Raw genomic sequence first — 20258 nt, 5'->3', positions numbered from 1 at the left:
TATGGATTGGTCTATTTTCCCTTTCAGTTCTATTTTTACTGTATGTATTTTAACATTCTCTTACTAAGTGTATAAATGTTTAGGACTGGTAGATCCTCTTGACTGGCCCTTTGATTATTATAAAATGACTTTCTTTGTCCCTGGGTTTCTCCTCCCTGCCCTGCAGCCTGGAAGTTCTCTCAAGAAGTCAGCTGGGCATTCATAGACACACTCACCTCTTTTGTATCCCATCTCTCAAGGATCAGTGTCCTTCATTGCCTGTTGTCTGGTGTCTTGAAAACCACTGTTTCACATATTTTGTCTGTTTTTTGGTTGTTTCAAGTGAGAAGATAAATCTGGTCCCTATTACTCCATCTTGGTCAGAAGCAGAACCAAATCATCACTTTAAAAAAATACAACTGTGCATATACTAAAAAAACCACCAAAGTATATACTTGTGAATATTATGGTATATGAATTATATCTTAATTTTTAAAAAAGCACCGTCCTTCAGGGGCTTGTTTGCAGCCTTGGGACTTTAAACAGTTCCAGCAGGTACCAAGCACATTCCAACCTCAGGGACTTGGCATTTTGTCTTCTCTTTGTCAAGACCTTTCTTCCTGCAGAAATACTCACCTCATTTAGGGCTCAGCTCAAATGTCACCTTATCTAAGAGGTCTTCCCTGACCAAACCATCTACGCTAGTATCCACTCCCACCTCCTGTCATTTTTATCCCCTCATCCAACTCTCTTTCTTTATTCTACCTTTTACTGTTGAACATATTATATGCTTATTTGTTTGTTTGACTTTTTGTCTATACTCACTAAAATATAACTGTGTGAGAACAGTGACTTTATTTTACTTACTGCAATATCCCTAGCATCTAGAACACTGCTTAGGACATAGTAGGTCCGCAGTGAATATTTGTAGAATGACTACTCAAGAGGCTGAGGTGGGAAGATCACTTGAGCCCAGGAGTTTGAAGCTGCAGTGAGCCTGGGCCACAGAGCAAAATCCTGTCTCAAAAAAAAAAAAGTGGAATGGATAAATAAATCCTAAACAATGCATGTACGGTCACAGATTTGATACACTTGGTATGTTATTTTCTTTTTTTCCTGTAATTTCTATTTTAACAGTTTTAACATACACAGATATATATAGCCCAGAAAAACATGAGGTGAAGGCAGAATGAAAATTATCTGGGCAGTGGCTTCACACAACAGGAAAAACATTTTTCCTTATTCTCTAAGTGTTCACTCCAAAACAACTAGTATCACCTGACACTTACCTCCTTCTGAGTTTTGAAGTTAATTTACTAAAAAGATTAGTGGAGGCTTGGCTTTGAGTCTGGGGCAATAGTTTGGCTTCATGAGAAAGGCTGGGAGAGGCAGGACGGCTGTTGCACGTTGCAGTTCGTTGCAGTTGGCTGCTCCCGCGGCGGGCCCTGGAAAGTGCTAAGACTGGCAGTACCTCTTGGGAAGTGGATTCGACCCGGGGTGGTTGCACTGGTAATACTGTGTGTTGAAGCAACTGGACTTCTGTGATCAGGAATAGTGCTGTTTTCTTTGCCATTCTGAATCACTGAGTGTCTATGATCTGTAGCTCTCTCACTGCAAACGTTCCTATTTCGCCATGTCATTCCTCCAGATGCTGTGTTACTTTTTGGAAGGGCAGCGTGTGGATAAAAGTGGCAGGAACAGAAAGTCCTGAAGGCTGAGACTGAGGTCCTTCTCTTCTCTGGGAAATTCCCAAGCGTGGGACTGGCTGGAGCAATTCCCCTTCCTCCAACAGCAATGCCCTCCAATTGACGCCCACGGTCACTATAAAATCTCTGCATCTGGCCTGAAGAAACACTTCTCTGCACTTCGTGTTGAGGAGAGTGGCCACTGCCATTGTTGAGATCGCTGCTCGACCTGAGCTTAGCAAGTGAAAGACTGCTGCTTGAACTGGATTCACTAACATCCAGTTCTGAAGATTTTCTCCCCAACAACAATATGTGGCTATAATTTCATCATATTTCATTTTACTAAGAGATTCTTAAATTTCTTCCTGTGAATATCCCATTCTCGCCAAAATATCTATATGTATCTGGCCTGAGATGTCTAGCTCTGCTTCCACAAATGGTTTAAGTTCATCTTCCTCATGCCCTGCATTGGGCCATCTGTCCTTCATGATTTCCTGCAGAGTGCCTCATTAATTGGATTTAGCACCAGGAAATGTTTGAGAAGTTTTTTACAGTCTGTAAACATGTAGAAAGGGATTGTGTATTTCCCTGTCTATATGCCTGCTCCCAGTTCCTTCAGGTGTTGCCCAGCAAAGGGAAGTGAGCCGGTGACAAGGACGGACAGTATTACCCCAAGGTTCCATACATCAACGGCAGGCCCATCCTATTTCTTGCTCTGGAAGAGCTCGGGGGCTGAGTATGGAGGAGTGCCACAAAAAATGTTTCCTGTTTACTGCCAGAAGTAAATTCATTGCTTAAACCAAAATCTGATATTTTGATGTTTTTTAGCATCTAATAGTAGATTTTCAGCCTTCAGGTCTCTGTGAACGATCTGTTTTTAATGGCAGTGCTGGACTGCAGACACGATCTGTCTAAATTTAGCTCTTGCTGCTTCTTCCACCATTCTTCCATGTTCAACCAAATAGTCAAGGACTTTCACCTCTACTTGCGTATTCCATGATCATGTAGAGTGTTTTTCCAGTTTCAGTGACTTCGCATAACTTTGCTGTATGTGGATGGTTTAAATTCTTCATTATTCTGACTTCTCTGAAGAATCTTTGTAGACTTGTTGGATTCAATTGAGTTTTGTCAATTATTTTTATTGCAGCTTCTCTGCCTGTAAGGATTTGTCTTACTAATTTTACTTTTGCAAAACTCCCCTTGCCAATTGTTTTCAACAGTCTGTAGTTTCTGATGACAGGTTCTTCATCTGCACGGGAAGCTCTAGAGTTTCTACACCAAGCTCCACAGCAGCTGGTGCGAGAGCTAACTTCTTGATGCCCATCTCCATGTGATGTGTACCCAAAGTCACCAGGTCAGTATCCTCTGGATGACTTTTGGATCCTGGCCTTCCTCAAAGCATTTCAGTTTATCAAGGCTGCACGCTGCCCTCAGCTCAGCTGCCACCTCCTGGCTACAGCCCAGATCCTGGGCCACCACGGCATCCTCCCAGTCTGAGTCAGTGACCTCTCCACGCCCAGGCAGTGCAGGTCCTGGCAGCTCCCTCAGCGACAAGTTCCTGGCCCGTGCGGCCAGCCACACCACAGCTCCCCAAAGGCACCTGCATGGAAAGCTTGCGTGTTTAGCTTAGGAAGCTCATACTCTGGAGAGTTGCAGCCACCAGTGCTGGGGACCGAGTCCTGCCTGCTACACACCCCACTGTACGTTGGGCCGCCTGGGCTGCTTTACATCCATGTTCCTATTTTATTTTTTTCTAACTCACATTAGAATAAATGTATATAACCATTAAAATTAAAAAACTTACGTTTATGCACTTTCTAAAATCATTTCATCCATCACCCATTGGAATATGTGCCACATTTTGGGATATACCGAGTTAAATAAATGTAAACAAGTTCCTTTACTGCAGGACTTATAAGAACCTTTCAAATATAAACATATTAGAAGTATATTGGTAGGATATATTGTCCTTAGGATTTCCCAAAGGGACCATTTTTTGTACATCATTTTGGGCTATGTTCCATAGAAAATATTCTGAAACACATTGCATAATGCACGTAAGAGAGTAATACCATGCCTGGTATATAGTTTGAGCTTAGTCACAATTATTTCTCTCTACAGCCATATAAACTTTTCTAATTTATTAAAAGTAACTTCGGACATTAGTTTTCGAAGGAAAAGAGTTTTCCTCAAGGGTGATTTTTAGAAAGATGTTGTGATAACATTTATAACAGTAGCAGCAGGGAGAGGGGAAATATGACCACAGTATTACTTTAGAAGCATGAATTTGCAAAGCCTATGTGCCTAAGCTCCTGGACCCTGCATGGCATTACTTTAGGAGCGTGCATTTGCCAAGCCTCTAATCCTGCCACTGAGTCAGGCCTGCTTTAGGCATTGCCCACCCAGGCCTTCCTCGGGAGTAGATACCAGATTTCCAGATTAATACACTTCTCTACTCCATTAGGTCTTCTATTAAGAAAAGGAAGGCTTAAAATGTTACAGCTAAATATTAATTAGTATGGCCTTTAAAAGAGTGCCAATCCATAGTTTGGAAACTTTAATCAAAGGCTAGTGTTTAGGCTTGAGTGTGACTCTGAACCTTTCTGGGGCTGAACCATCTGGGGTGGCTTGCTGCCCTGGGGCTGCTTCCTGAGGCCATTCCATCGTGGGGCAGGTGCTAAGCCTGGAGGTGCTTTTGCTTGCCCCGCACCCCACTGAACGCCAGGTGCTCTGAACTCGGCGTTTCTCTTCTTCCAAACTCGGAGTAAAAACGTGGCAGCATGATGAGGAGGAGAATAAAAGTTATGATGACAGTGATGTTTATCGGGCAGTTCCTGTGTGGAAGGCCCATGCTAAGCACATGGAATATGCTCTCTTTTAATCCTTGCAAACACTATTGTGGTGGCTGCTGCTGTTGCCTCCGTTCTGTAGCTGAAGAACACAAAGCAGTTTCACATGGCTAGCAACTATTTGAGCTCCCTTTTGACACCAACTCACGGTCAGTCTGGTTGACTAGGAGAAAAGCCTCTCCCACGACACAGCTGATCCCTGTGCCCCTGGGGAGTGTGGCGGGATTGTTGAGATCAATAGACACCTCACCTGCACTTCTTACGCCTCCCCTATGGTCCCCCAGGGGGCCAGGTGCTCTGGTTGTGAACTGAATCTCACGTCAGAGACCTGTATGCTTGCTCAGGAGCCTTCTTTGTGCTTTTCACAGTGAGGATTCTCACAGGCTTCTCACTTTCTTACAAACCTGTTTCTTGTTTTCTTTCAAGAGCCCATATTGCCTGTGTCCTCCCAGAACCTAAGAGACAGGAGATGGCTGGCACAGGGGCCAGCAGCCAGGGTCTCCGGGGTCTGCAGGACCCCCAGGCTTTGGAGAAAGCCTGCTCTGAAGTTCTTACCCACAAGGGTTCGGGACCCTTGTCTTACTTTCCACTCTGGGAACATCTCCTCCTCCCCGTTTGGTCCCCGCCTCTCTGCTGTGGGGTTTGCTGCGGCTGCACCTGCTCCGTGTCCTCCAACCCTCTCTTCCGGGCTCTGACCTGGGACCCCACCTCACCCTGCATTGCATTCAGTTGTGTTGCTCTCCTTACCCCACTTCTCACCTCAGGAATCAGGAAGCCCCAACGCCTTTGGGGTTTTATGTTCGCTTGTTTTTTATGTTCGTTTGTTTGTTTTTGTCACACCCATGTTTTTTTAATTGTGGTTATGTGTGTGTGTATATATATATATATATCTCATAAAATTTACCATCTTAACCATTTTAAGTGTACAGTACATTCACATTGTCCTGCCACACCCCTACCATCCATCTCCAGAACTTTTTCATCTTCCCCAACTGAAACTCTGTACCCGTTACACACCCACTCCCCATTCTCCCCTCTCCTCAGTCCCTGGCAACTGCCATTCTACTCTCTCTTTTCTCCCTTCTCTTTTCTTTCTTTATTGATGTATCATAGTTGTACATATTTGGGGGGGTACAGGTGATATTTTGATAAATTTATACAATGTGTAATGATCAAATCAGGTTAATTGGGATATCCATCACCTCAAACATTTGTCTTTTCTTTGTGATGGGAACATTACGATTCTTCTTTTCTAGGTATTTTGAAATATACAATAAATTATTGTTAACTATAATTTCTCCACTGTACCCTCAAATACTAGAACTTATTCCTTCTATCTAACTGTACGGTTGTTCCCATTAACCAGGGTCTTTTCAATCTCTCCTTCCCCCATCCCTTCCCAGCCTCTGGTAACCACAGTTCTACTCTCTACCTCCGTGAGATCCACTTTTTTAGCTCCCATGTATGGGTGAGAACATGCAGTATTTGTCTTTCTGTGCCTGGCTTATTTCGCTTAACATAATGACCTCCAGTTCCATCCATGTTGCTTCAAATGACAGGATGTCGTTTCTTTTTAGTGGCTGAATAATATTCCATTGTGTACATAAACAATGTTTTCTTTATCCTTTCATCCATTGATGGGCACTTAGGTTGATTCCATATCTTGGCTATGGTGAATAGTGCTGCAATAAACATGCAAGTGCAGATATCTCTTTGAGATAGTTTTCCTTTCTTTTGGATATATACCCAGCAGTGGGATGGCTGGATCACATGGTAGTTCTATTTTTAGTATTTTTGAGGAAGCTCCATACTGTTTTCTATAATGGCTGTTACATTCCCACCAACAGTGTAGGCAACATCCTCCTTTTGCCACATCCTCGCCAGCATTTATTATTTTTTTTGTCTTTTTGGTAATAGTCATTATAACTCGGGTGACATGACATCTCATTGTGGTTTTGCTGTGCATTTCCCTGATGATTAGTGATGTTGAGCATTTTGTCATACACCTGCTGGCCATTTCTTATGCTTTCTTTTGAGAAATGTCTATTCAGGCCTTTTGCCCATTTTTAAAATCAAATTATTTGTTTTTGTTTGTTTTTGCTATTGAGTTGTTTGAGTTCCTTATATATTCTGGTTATTAATCAGTTCCTTAAACACTAACTCCCCATTCTCCCTTCTCCTCAGTCCCTGGCAACCACCATTCTACTTTCTGTCGCTATGATTTGACTACTCTAGATACATCATAAGTGCTATAATAAGTGGAATCATGCAATATTTGCCCTTTTGTGGCTGGCTTATTTTAATTCGTATAATATCTTTAAGGTTCATCCATGTTGTAGCATGTGTCTGAATTTTCATCCTTTTTAAAGCTGAATGATATTCCACTGTATGCATGTACCATATTTTTATTATCTATTCATCTGTCAACAGCCACTTGGGTAGTTCCTACCTTTTGGCTATTGTGAATAATGCTGCTATGAACAAGGTGTACCAATAATTGTTCAAGCCCCCGCTTTCCTTCTTTTGTCATAGAGTTCTTGTGTGCCTATTTTTTTCTGTTGGGTTAAGGCTGGAAGGCTGCTAAAGTTCGGTGGTGTCAGCTCCTCACTCTACACCTGTGGAAACCAAGGTGCAGATGGAGAAGTGACTTGCCTGGGATCCCACCTAGCTAGCAGGAGAGCCAGGCCTCGGGCCTCTTGACCCTGCCACATGTGTCCTCCACCCTGTCCTGCTGCCTCCTACTTTGGCCCAAGCCTCAGACCTCTAGGGCGGGATTCTGACCAGATCCCCTGCCCACTTACAACAGGGACAGGTGTTTCTGGGCCTTCCCACCCATATGGCTCCCGGCCCCACCCTCTACCTAGCCAGCCTCTGGAACTTTGCATCTTTCTTCCATCAACGGAGAACAGCAGTGGGGTCTGAGTCTCCAGACACCCCTTCCTACCTCAGAGCTCTTGAGCCCAGCTCTGCAGCCTCTCTGTCCCCTGCTTCCCCAGAAAGGGTTCAGTCTTTGCAAAGAGCAAAAGCCTGGCTCTTCTGCACCCTCAGAAGCTGGGACATTTCCACTCTGGCTTCTACCCAAACCTCAGACACAAGTGCTGTTGTCTTCCCAGAGGGGCCTAAACCTGGCTTTTTCCCGAACACTTGAATCCACATTCTTTCTGGGTATGGAGAGAAGAAAAGAGATTTTTTCTGAGCCAGGGGCTTTACCCAGTAGGCATCTGTGCTCAGCAGCCCTTAGGCCAGCTGTAGAGTGGGAACTCCCCATGGGCCCCAACTAAGAATGGGGTGCAGGCAGAGCTGGCCTGTCCTCCCACCCATCCTCTCCTTCCCCTGCCGGCAGTGATGTGGGAGGAATTTCCCTCTTTCCCTTTGTGAGGGAGCAGGGCTGCTGGCCTGAGATTATGGAACCCAGCCCTGCAGGCCCTTGCTGACCCTTTGTCCTGGCTGCGAGGGCCCTGCTGCCTGAATGCTTCACTGATCTCCACGGTGCCCGGGGCAGTGCTTGCTCAAGAAAGCTCTTCCTCACACTGAGGTCAGATCTCCTCCCAAACCCTCTCCTGCTGTTGCTCCTTCTGCCCTCAGCAATGATAGCTATTACTAAGAACCAAGACTTTTCTTTAAGGCCCTCTGCTAAAGGGTTTTACAAGGATTGCTTTATCCCATCTTTGTAACAGTTTTGCTAAATTGAGATTAGTGAGATAAATTGAGATTAGATCACTTTACAGGTGAGCACAGCTGCTCTGCAGCCAGTATACCTCAGCACTGCTGTGCTGGTTGGTAAAATGGTGAAATCCTCTGTACCACTGGAAAATTGCTGCGGCACCTGCTGCCGCCCTGTGCCCCTGGGCCCTTCGCCTGGGTACCCCAGACCTCCTGCTCTAGCACCTGTCCAGCAGCTCTCTGACTGGTTCACCCCTGTAGGTGAAGGAACTGAGACTCAGAGAGGTAAAGTAGCCTGTTCCAGGTCACACAGCTGATTAGAGCCCCCTTCCTCCTGATCCCAAAGCCAGGGATCTTAATCCTGCTGTGTGCTCATCATAGCCCCACTAGCCAAGCTGGGAGCTGAAGGACCCACCACCGGCCACAGAGTGAGCTCAGAATCAGCCCAGGGAGGCTTGGACTCAGTGATGAAGGTGTGAGGAGTTCGCGGGCCCCCCACCAAGTCTCAGTACCTCCTGGGCACATTCCAAGCTTGTCAGCACCCCGAACTCCAGATGTTTTAACTCTTTCATTGCTGACAATCGGGTCATATACTCCTGCAGTTGATGTGGGGTTTTGCCCAAATTTCAGAACTTCATGTTGATCACTGTTAGAAGTCATCTGACTAGTTTGGTCCAAGCACACCAGCCTGACCAGGGGGCGTGAGATCTCCCCTGTCTGCCCTCGTGTTGGGGGATGCTACCTGCTCTGGGCCCCAGTGTCGCCTTGGTCAGCTTTTGCTTTGTGCTAACCCCAGGTCTGGTGACTGGGGGGCTCCTGTTCCCGTTAGGCAGAGACAGCCTCTGGACAAAGACCTTGTACCCTCATTGGTGAAATCTGGATCCAGATGGGATATACCCTCACAGCTGATGCAAAGGATAAATGGAAAAATTCGAACCATAAGCTCCTTGAAGAGAGGGACTGTGTCCTTCACCCACCAGTGTATCCCTGAATCCAGCCGTATCTGGCATCTATTAGGTGCTTAACTGTTATTTATTGAGCGAGGGAGGGAACAAGGCACCTTGTGAGGGGCTTGGCACACAGTAAACTTCGATAGATGCTGTTGTTGCAATTGCTCTAGTATGATTTATAATATTATTTATGAGGATGGCTTGGTGCTTTCAAGAACAGGCCCTATCACCTGTGTGGATAGGGACCACTGGCCCATGCCCCTGTGTCTGAGGAGGCCCAGGAGTGAGGCTCCAGCCGTTGGCTTAGGGATACCACGTCTTCCCCCAGTGGTGTGTGAATTAGACCCTGAGTCTTGGGTACTTGGATGTGTTCACTAAGTCATCTAGCAAATACTTCTGAGTACCTGCTATGTACCTGGCTTTCTTTTGGGCTCTGAGGATGCAGTAAGTGGCAAATCAAAGCCTCTCCTCACATAAAGCTTGTGTTAGAGTGGGGTGGGGGAGCATAAACAAATACTTGCGGCATCAGGTGTGTGTGAAGGAGAGTAAGGCAAGGTGAGGGGAGCAGACGGTGAGGAGGGTCACTATTTTATGTGGGCTGGTCAGGGAAGGCCCCCATGATAAGGTGATGTTGGAGCAGGGATCTGAAGGAGAAAGCTGTGCCTGTGTCTGGGGGAAGGACTCTCAGGCAGTGAGAGTATCAGGTGCAAAGGCCCTGAGGCAGGAGTGTGTCTGACCTGTTTGGGGAAGCCAGGATACAGAGCAGATGAGGGGGAGCCTAGTAGGAGAGGTCAGAGAGGTCGCTGGAGGGGACTGGCCGTGTAGGGCCTTGTAGGGAAACAGGAAGCCCTTGGAGGGTTTCCAGCCAAGAAGCAACAGTGATCTGACTGATGTCTTAAAAGGCTCCCTGTGGCTCCCGTGTGGAAGCAGACTACAGGGGAACCAGGGCAGCATTATGGAGACCAGTTAAGAGGCTCCTGATGGTGGGCTAGGGCACTGGTGGAGGAGGTGGCGAGTAGGGGTGGGCCCTGGCTGTGTTTTGAAGGAGGAAACAACAGGGTTTGTTGGTGAAGTATATGGATAGGGCAGGGAAGAGTCTTTGGCCTGTACAAGTGGTAAAACAGAGTTAGGTTTCTCAAGGTTAGGAAGACTGGTAAAAAGCACATTTTGGGGGGAATCACGAGTCTAATTTTGGACATGCTAAATCCAAGATGCCTTTCACACATACGAGTAGTAATCAGGGCAGCAGCTGGATGTCTCAGCCTGGAGGGGAGATGTATGGGCTGGAGATGGAAATCTGCGAGTCGACAAGTAAAGCCACGAGATGAGCGATCACTAAGGAGTGAATGTGTAGAGGTTGAGGGGACAGAGCAGGACAGTCCCTGCGGTTGGAGAAGAGCCAAGTGAGAGTGGTGTCCCCAGGCAAGTGCAGAAGGTGCTTTGCAAAGAAAGGAAACATCAGCCGCCTCAGATGCAGGCGAGGAGCCCAGTGGGATGAGGACTGAGAAGTGCCCGTTGGACTTAGTGACATGGAGGTCATTGGGGACTTGATAGGTTTTGGTGGAGTAGTCAAGAATGAAATTCTGGTTAGAATGGGTTCTAGACAGAGTGGGGGAGAGAATGAGCAGGCCCGGAGGCTGGTCAAGTCAAGGAGTGCAGCTGTAGAGAGGAACAGAGAAGTGGACAGCAACTGGAGGGAGAGAGAAGACTAGAGGCGAGGCTTTTTTCTTGTAATTTTAAATTTTAATTTAATTTGATTTTTAAAATGAAAGAAATTATAGCATGTTTACATACTGATGTAAATAAACTGATAGAGAACAGGATGATGCAGGAGAAGGAGGGACAACAATAGTGGCGGTGTCCTTGCATAGGAAGTGGGGGACAGGAGCAGGGCCAGGTTGGCCACTGCAGCAAGAGGGCAAGTGGAGCAGGTGTTTCAGAGAAATGGAGATAGGTTGGGTTTTTTCCTCATAATTTTTTTATTGACATATAATTCACATGTAAAATTCACACATACAGTTCAGTGATTTTTAATGTATTCACAAAGTTGTACAACCACAAATTGCTGATTGATTCACAAATCAGTAATCACTGGAATCACCACTATCTAATTGCTGAACGTTTTCATCACCCCCTCAACACCCCACACTCAGAGAAGTCACTCCCTACTCTGCCTCTCCTCAGTCCCTGACACCACTAACCTGCTTTCTGCCTTTGTGGATTTGCCTGTTCTGGACATTTCATATAAATGGCATCATCCAACACATAGTCTTTTGTGATTGGCTTCTTTCATTTAGCACAATGTTTTCAAGGTTCCTCATGTTGTAGTATTATCAGAATTTCATTTCTTTGTATGCATGAATGATATTCTAATATGTGGATGTACTACATTTTGTTTATTCCTTCATCAATTGGTGGACATTTGGGTTGTCTCCACTTTTTGGTTATTATGAATAATTTTGCTGTGAACATTCATGTGCAAATTTCTTTGTGGACATATGTTTTAAATTCTCTTGGGTTTGTACCTAGAAGTGGAATTGCTGGGTCATATGGTAACTCTACGTTTAACATTTTGAGAAATTACCAAAGTGACTGCACCATCTTACATTCCCACCAGCAGCGTAGAAGGGATCTGCCACCTCTGAGGTGGATTGATTTGAGGTGGAGGCACGTGGAGTTTATCTCCTGATGGATGTGTTGCGGTCTCCGAGCTGAGAATGGAAGCAGGATGAAAGAGGAGGTGGTGGGCAATGGTTGCCCAGGGCGCAGGAGAATGACTAGAGGAGGATGGGGTGGTGGGGGCTCGGAAGGCCCTGGAAGTTGGTGCTCAGGACTTTAAAAGGAGCCAGGCCGGTGCACAGCCATGAATTTTCTCCTCTCAGCCACACGTGGCTGCCCAGGTGCAGGTGTGGCATGGGTAGAAAGTTTGGTGTAAGCAGGTGGGGGTGTGTATAGAAAGCATGGCCTCCAGGCCTTCATCCTCCATCTCCATCCTCACCTCTCCTTTGAGACCTGCTCCTCTTTACAGGCTTTGGGGACACTGCTGCTGGCTTCCTGCTTAAAGACAGGCTGACACGAGGAGCAGAGCAAGGCTTGGACTCAGACGGGCTTGGGTTCAAATCCTGCCTCTACTGCTCATTAGCAATGTGAACCTGAGCAGGTCTCTAGCCTTGCGCTGCCTCTGTTTCTTGCAGTTTGCATACTAACTCAGGGGATGGTGGACCGGATGAAAACTTTTCCCAACACCTTTTCATTCCATTCCCTGCAGCTGCAGTAGCATGGGCTCTAGAACGAGCATCCTGTGGGGCTGGTGGCCAGCGCTTCTCCCCGATGCTGTCTTAAGTCAGCATGTTGAGGAGGTTGGGTTCACTGTGAGAGGGAGTCTTCTCCATGGCCAGGGAGCAGCCAGCGCCACTACAGGACTTCAGCTCCTTCCCCTTTGGAGAGTCCCAAGGGGTCCGGCTGTCCACGCCCTGGCAGCACTTTGGAGAAGTTGCAGAAAGCAGCCTTTTTTCTGGGAGCCGTGCATGGCAGAGGCCTCCAACCCTACTCAATACATACCCCTTACCCAGAAAGGGGAGCACACATTAACATAAAGAGCATGCCTCACTATGTATTCCCAATTAAGTGACATTATTTTATTTTAATCTATTCCCAGGAAGGGCACAGGCTTCCTCACCTAACTCTTCTGTAAAATGGGCATAATCATTCCTGCTTCCCCTGGTGGGTCTGTGGATTAGAGATACTTAGAAAACTCTAGGCATGGTACTTGTAGGCATATTATCTCTAGAAATTATAATCTCTATTTGATATTCCAGCACCCTTATTTCATGCTGAAGGATGTGTCACAAAAGTTAAAAAGTCAGTTTTTAGTGATTTCCCTTAAAGCTGGAGTGGGCTGTTTTAACACTGTCACGGCATGTCATTTGTCTAGTCATTCTGCAAGTATTTTGGGGCCCTCATTGGGTGCTGAAGCTTTTGGAGGGCCCAGGGAAATGAAAGTCAGGCTCCTGCCCTCTGGGACTCCACACATGGTGGGAGCTGAGCCAGGGTGACAGACACAAACTTGGAGGAACAGATGACACGTGCAATAGGAAGGGTTCAAAGACGGAGGTCAGCTGGGCCCTCCGCTGAGAGGAGGGGAGCTGGACCGCATCCCAGCTAGAGGGTGACTGGGACAGCGGGCGGAAAGGAGGGGAAAGGGCATTCTAGGCAGAGATCACGGCATGGGCAAAGGCTTGCCCAAGACACAGCCTGGCCAGTTTTAGGATGGCCAGATGGTGTGGTTATGGTTGAAGAAAAAAGACTAGACACTTGGGCCTTTGGGAAACGGGAATGCCCTCCTTCCCAGTTTGTGGCCTTGAGCACGTCCCTTCAACTCCCTGGGCTTTAATGTCGCCATCTGTACTAAGGGGGTGATAATACCTTTCTTCCAAAGCTTTGTAAAGGACTGAGAGGGTGAGTGTGTATAAAGCCCTGGCACAGTGCTTGCCGCCAGCAGGAACACAGTGGATGGGACTACTTTCAGCCAAAGGGCTCTGTACCCTGGGCTGCAGGTACTGTCAGAGCTGCCAGAACCCTTGCTGGGGTTTACCTCCCTCTGGAAGCCCAGGAGAAGGAGGAGGATGGGAAGGAGGAGGAGGGAGAGGGGGAGAAGGGGAGGGATGAGGAGGGGCAGGGAAGGGAGGAGGGAGAGAAGCAGAGGGGAGGAGGGGGAAGGAGGAGGAGATCTTGACAGTCACATGGGACACAGGCTGGTGCCCCTCCATGCTGGCTACCTGCCTACCTCGGACCGCATGCCACGCCAGCATGTAGGGCTTGGCTGCTGAGATCTATAAGATCTAAGAGTGGTCCCAGGGTCTCCACTTAAATCCAACCCTGCAGCACTGCTGGCCCCCACCGTCCCCAGGTAGGAGGATTGGGGCAGGGCAGACGAGTGTGCACAACGCTGACCTCTCTGTCTCTAGAATCTCTGTTTCTCTTTTTCCTTCCTCCTGCCCCAGTCTGGCTCCTCCACCCCGGCAGAACACCTCTTCTCCACGGTGACTAATACTTTCTGTCTCTGGAATGCTCCTACCTTCACGACTTCAAGCCTAAGGAATGCAGACGAAATCATAATTTCTTAAAAGCACAGCTGCCCATTATCTTCAGTCTCCCCCAGGAAGTCTTGGAGGCAGAACTGCCAACAGGGGCCCTGTAAGCAGGCATTTCCAGATGTGTGAGTGTGGAGGGGAGGGCCGGACGAGGGACAGACCCCCCAACCAGACTCAGCCCAGCTCAGAACTCCCCTCCTCCTCCCTGCTTTCACCTGCCCTCCTGGGCCAAAGAATAGCTTTGTCCTGTTCCTGGGCAGATTTTGTCTCTTCAGTTTTATCTGCAATTATTGACATATTCAGGCTTTATATATTTTCTTGAGCCAATTCTCATTTATATTTTCTTAAATCACACATTTCAAGAATTGAAAAGTTACTGCTATGAACTGTGTGTAATTTTCTCTCATAATGAACTATGTAGCTGCTTCGCTAGTCATCTGCCTTTTCTCATCCCAAATACTTATTTGTTTTTTCCTTTTTTCTCTGATAAGAATTGGTGAAGTTTTTTTTGTTTGTTGCTTGGTGTGGTTTTTTTTTTTTTTTTTTGTCCTTTGAAAGAATCAGCTTTTGATTTTTAGGTATCAACTACTTTCTCTCTCTTCCCACTTCGGTCATTTCTGCTTTCATTGATTTCTTCTTTCTTTGGTTTTATTTTATTTTTCCTTTTGTAGCCCCTTGCTTTAAATGCTTAGTTAATTTTCAGTTTTGTTTTCTGAAATGCATTTAAAGCTGTAATTTTCCTCTGAGTACCACTTTGGCCTCAAACCAGAGGTTTTATTACTGTTCATTGTCCTTCTACTCTAAATTGTTTGTAATTACTGCTTTGCTTTTCTCTTTAACTATAGAGTTACAGAGGAGTATAACTTTTTAAATTTTCAAATGGATAGACCTTTTATACTCTTGTTTCTGTTCATTTCTGATCTTATTACATTATAGGTTGAGCATCCTTTATCCAAAAATCTGAAATCTGAAGTGCTCCAAAATCTGAAACTTTTTGAGCACTTACATGGTACCACAGTGGAAAATTCCACACATAAGTACTTAACACAAACTTCATTTTGTGTGCAAAATTATTAAAAATATTGTATAAAATTACCTTCAGGCTATGTATATAAGGTATATATGAAACATAAATGAATTTCATGTTTAGATTTGGGTCCCATCCCCAAGCTAGCTCATTATGTATATGCAAATATTCCAAAATCTGAAAAAATTTCAAAATCTGAAACACTTCTGGTCCCAAGCATTTTCTTTTTTTTTTTGTTTTTTGTTTTTTGTTTTTTTTTTTTGAGACAGTCTCACCGTGTTGCCCAGGCTAGAGTGAGTGCCATGGCGTCAGCCTAGCTCACAGCAACCTCAAACTCCTGAGCTCAAGCGATCCTCCTGTCTCAGCCTCCCGAGTAGCTGGGACTACAGGCATGCGCCACCATGCCCGGCTAATTTTTTCTATATATATTTTTAGCTGTCCATATAATTTCTTTCTATTTTTAGTAGAGGTGGGGTCTCGCTCTTGCTCAGGCTGGTCTCGAACTCCTGAGCTCAAACGATCCGCCCACCTCGGCCTCCCAGAGTGCTAGGATTACAGGCGTGAGCCACCGCGCCCGGCCCCAAGCATTTTCAATAAGGGATAATCAACCTGTATAGGTAAAACATAACTTATATGATTTTTACTTTTTGGAATTTGTTGAAATTTTTATTTATGGCCATTTTTGTGACTATTTCATGTGTTTAAAAATGCTTATTCACTGTTTGAACATAAAGTTTATTCTGTCTGCCTCTAAGATTGTTTTTAAATTGTATTATTTAATGCCAGATGAGTCCTTTTGGGAAGCTGTTTGTTCTATCTTTAAGAGAGGCCTCTTCAAGTCTCCCATGATATTACAGGATCTGTTGGCTTCTACTGTTCTTAAAAATCAGTTTTTATACATTTATTTTATTTATTTATTATTTATTATTCATTTATTCATTTATTTATTTATTAAGAGACAGGGTCTCACTGTGTTGCCCAGGCTGAACTCCTGGCCTCAAGCGATCCTCCTGCCTCAGTCTTCTGAGTAGCTGGGACTACAGGTGTGCCACTGTGCCCTACTTACATATATTGGTATATTTTTAAGCAATGTTCTTAGATGCTTATGATTCATGACTTTGGCACTTCTTGACGCTTGTACCTTTTCCCACTATAAATACCCTGTCTTTGTCCTGTTTAATGATTTGGCCTTGAATTCTGTTTTGTGGGTGTACTTCTCTTCTTTTGCTTAGCATGTAACTGATATATTCTTTTTTGTTCTTCGTTTTTTCACCCTTTCTGTGTCATTTTGCTTTCTAATGTGTCTTTTGTAAGTAGCAGACAAATGAATTTTGTATTAAGTATCTGCTTTTAATAAGTAAATTTAACCCATTTGCATTTACTATAATTAATCATAATTAGATTTATTTCTGCCAGATTATTTTATGTCTACTTTTTATTATACTTGCTTATTTTTGTTAAGTTTATTTTTGCCTTTTGTTGGATTGGTTCCATTTACTTGTTCTATTTTTCTTTCTTCTATTGATTAGGAAGTTTGGGGTTTCATTTCTGTTTTTCTGGTAGTTATGCTATAAATATACATGTTTATGCTTCTATTTTTCTATCAGCGTCTGGGTGCAATCAGGATCTTTAGCCTCTTCCCAAATGAAGTAAGAACTTAAGTAGTAACTTACTTTTTCCTGGCCCCTGCCTTCACACATGGGTCATCAGAGATTTTAGTTCTAAATTATCATCCATTTGCTTCAAATTATGCAACATTTATTTAAACTAAACTGTTCTGTTTTTGTGTTTTCTTTGCTTACCACTGTAATACCACTTGTCTTTTTCATGGATTTATTTTTTACTTTGCTCGAGTACATCCTCCAAGAATTCTTTTAGAAAGTGTGGGTAATATAATTTCTGAGACTTTCAGTGCCTGCGATAACTGTTACCTTTCTACAAGGCCCATTTTGATCTTCAGCTCCTTATTGAGCTTTTAAAAGTTTTTTTGAATGATCACATTTTTAAATATCTTAGATCTCTGGGTTTTGTTTTGGATAATATATACCTTTAAAATCTGTAAATATATTAATTACAATATTACCTTAATGTCTTCTGCTATTCAATTCAGACCTTCCATCCCTACTTCAGCCAAATTCAGGCCATTTTCATCTGTTTTATTGATTGCAGTTCTGGGTGGAATTTTTTTTTAGGAAAATAAGGCTGCAATCCTTCTGGTTGAAGGTGCATCCTTGGGAAATACTGGGGAAACTGCCTCAGTCATCCCGTGGCCCTCAGCTGGTCCTGTCTTCTTGGCCCCTTCATTTTACATCCAAATGAGCCAGTTGCAGGTTTTCAGAGCTGCAAGGGCCTGAAGGTCCTGGAGCTTCGCCCTCATTTCCCACAGGAGACGGAGTCCCAGGGAGTACGCAAGAATAGCCACGAGCTGCTCTTACATCAAGGGCACATCTTGGGTCCTCATGTCTGTCAGTTGTGCCTCTGAAGTGCTGAATGACTCTGGGGGACGTGCAGCTCTGACAAGCTGTGGGGATGGGCCACTTCCTTGGGCACTGTGTAAGGTGCCTGCCTGGCAGGGCACAATGGCTCACGCCTATAATCCTAGCAGTCTGGGAGGCCAAGGTGGGAGGATCACTTGAGCTCAGGAGTTCGAGACCAGCCTGAGCAAGAGTGAGGCCCTATCTCTATTAAAAATAGAAAAAATTAGCCAGGCGTGGTGGTGCATTCCTATAGTCCCAGCTACTTGGGAGGCTGACGCAGGAGGATCACTTGAGCCAGGAGTTTGAGGTTGCAGTGAGCTATGATGACACCATTGCACTCTATCCAGGGCAACAGAGCAAGACTCTGTCTCGAGGAAAAAAAACATAATTTAAATAAATAAATAAGGTGCCTGCCTAAAGAGATGTGAATTCTTCCTGGGTGTCCTCCTGTGGCTTTCCTTGCCAACTACACACCCTGGCAACTCCCACATCTGTGCCTCTTGCCCCATCCTCTCTTCTGTGTGTCTGACTTAAGTCCCCAAATGCCTACTGGAAGTCCCATGTCCCGTATACATGTCTGATGGGTTCTAGGCCTGTGTCAGAAACGGAGCCCTCCAGACCCTGTTTCTCACCCAGCCGTCCCCACTTCAGCATGTGGCACCAGCATCCACCAGGCGCTCAGGCTGACACAGGTGTTATCGTCAAAGCCGCTCACTGTCATCCTCCTATCCACACATTTTCCTCCAGAAAGCCCCACTCCTGTTGGCTCTGTCTTAGAAAGTGGCCCGGACCTGGTCACCTCCCACAGCACCCTTGGTGCAGCTCTCCAACATGTCATGCCGGATTGTTGCCCTAGCCTCCTACTAGTCCCCTGCTTCTACTCTTAGCCTGTTTTCCCCAGCAACCAGAACGAACTTGTCAGGATGTACTCCACAGTGTGCCATTCCTTTGCCCAAACTCTGCAGTGGCACCCGTCTTGCTTACACAGTGCGCCAGGCCCTGGGACCTGCCCCCTCCACCTCCACCCCACGCCCCTCCCCTCCTCCCCCCTCTGCCCTCCAGGCCTGCCCTCGCGCACCTCCACCTCTGCTCCACCTCTGAGCCTTCGGTTTGTGGTGTCCCTCTGCCTGGAGTGCCCTTCTACTATATCACATGGCTCCCTCCCTCCCTCATTTAGTCACTGCTCAGATGTCACCTGAGAGAGGCCCTCCTTTTCTATCCAAAAGGACACCAACTTCTGCCAGCGACCCTCCAACCAACTATGTTGTGCCAAGAAAGGTCGGTAGGGGTTGGGGAGAGTCCTGGGGGCTCTGGCAGCAGAATGGTGATCAGAGTCAGCTCACCAAGGCCAGGGGAGAAGGGGAGAGGAGGAGGAGTTGGAGGAAGGAGGCCCAGGCCGAGAAGGTAGCCGAGTGGGAGAGAAGACCCCAGGTGAGGATGGCAAGCTCACAGTGGACCCTCCTGCAGAACCTCTTTGTGCCGGTCACTGCTCGAGGGGCATTGCCTGTTAACAACTCAAAACAACCTTGGCCGCCCCCGAGTTAGGAAACGTGGTCACAGAGAAGTGAGCTCACCCAGGGTCACACCCTCGAATGAGGATCCACACTCGGCCTGGTGGTCTGGCTCCAAAATCTGTAACCACTCACTCCACTGCCTCTGGGGAGAGGGGACAGGTGGGTCTGGTCAGAGGGTAGAGGAAGCTGGAGGATGGAGGGGAGCAGGGGCTGGGGGGATGCCCCCAGGGGGCGGGAGGGCTCAGGCCTGCACAGCTGGCTGTGAGCAGAGGGGGGCACTTTACCTCAGTAGGAAGGAAGGTGAGCCGCGGGAGTCCATAGCTGGGCGGGATGGGGAAGAGCCTTGGCTGAGGTGATCCTCCTGGCCTCTTTCTCCCCAGCACCCTCCTTCCTGCCCCACGCCCACCACAGCCCCCTCCTAGGAGGTGAGTGCCCCTGGCAGCCGAGGGGCCACTCTTTCCCCAAGGCCTACTTGGTATCTGTCCTGCAGGGGCTGAGGAGCTCGAGATGGGCCCCTGCCCGGGATGGCCTCTTCTATGCTCCCCAGGCCCGTCTGCACGAAAGCTCTGCAAGGTAGAGGCGGCCCCCAAGGGGCTGCGACTGTTTCACTTTATAGAGGAGGAAATGGAGCCTCAGAGTCAGGTAACTTCCCATGGAATCACAGTTGGTAAGGGCTGCAGCAGGGATCCAAGCCGGGGTCTGGGGACTCCCCAGAGGGGTTTTGTAGCAGAGTGGATCACTGACTTCCTGAGGTTTGTCTGTAGGCCGAGAGTTTAGGCCCAGAGAGCACCGTGGGTTGAAAGTGGGGAGAAGGGCTTGGTGGGTCCACAATGAGTCAGCTAGAGCCTCACACTGAAGCAGCCTTTGGGTGGCCGAAGCCCCCCTCCGGCCCTTTACAGCCCCAGGGAGCTTGTGCGGCCCCCTGTGGGGCAGCTGGGACTTAGCCACAGTGGGGACAGCAGCAGCACGGGGTCTACAGCCATGGGGGCTCCAGGGGGGGCAGGGATAGCCCCTGAGTGGC

General features: G+C 46.7%; 1 protein-coding gene and 1 pseudogene across 4 annotated transcripts in view; one reads left to right on the top strand and one right to left on the bottom strand.

Annotated features, from left to right (window-relative positions):
* The window catches only part of MRAS (muscle RAS oncogene homolog), a 57699-nt gene that overhangs the window by 27508 nt on the left and 9933 nt on the right, over positions 1-20258 (top strand). Inside the window, exon 2 of one of the 4 annotated variants that reach the window (XM_069475402.1) lies at positions 18901-19001. The exons of the other annotated variants lie outside the window; for them this stretch is intronic. The gene's annotated coding sequence lies outside the window, so the exon portion shown is untranslated. The remainder of the gene's footprint in view (positions 1-18900; positions 19002-20258) is intronic. 4 annotated transcript variants of the gene reach the window in all.
* On the bottom strand, positions 1347-20220 carry LOC138387754 (MAP/microtubule affinity-regulating kinase 3-like; annotated as a pseudogene).

The sequence above is a fragment of the Eulemur rufifrons genome, chromosome 7 (genome assembly GCF_041146395.1).
Source record: "Eulemur rufifrons isolate Redbay chromosome 7, OSU_ERuf_1, whole genome shotgun sequence".
Lineage (NCBI taxonomy): Eukaryota > Metazoa > Chordata > Mammalia > Primates > Lemuridae > Eulemur > Eulemur rufifrons.
This window is presented reverse-complemented; position numbering and strand designations above follow the sequence as displayed.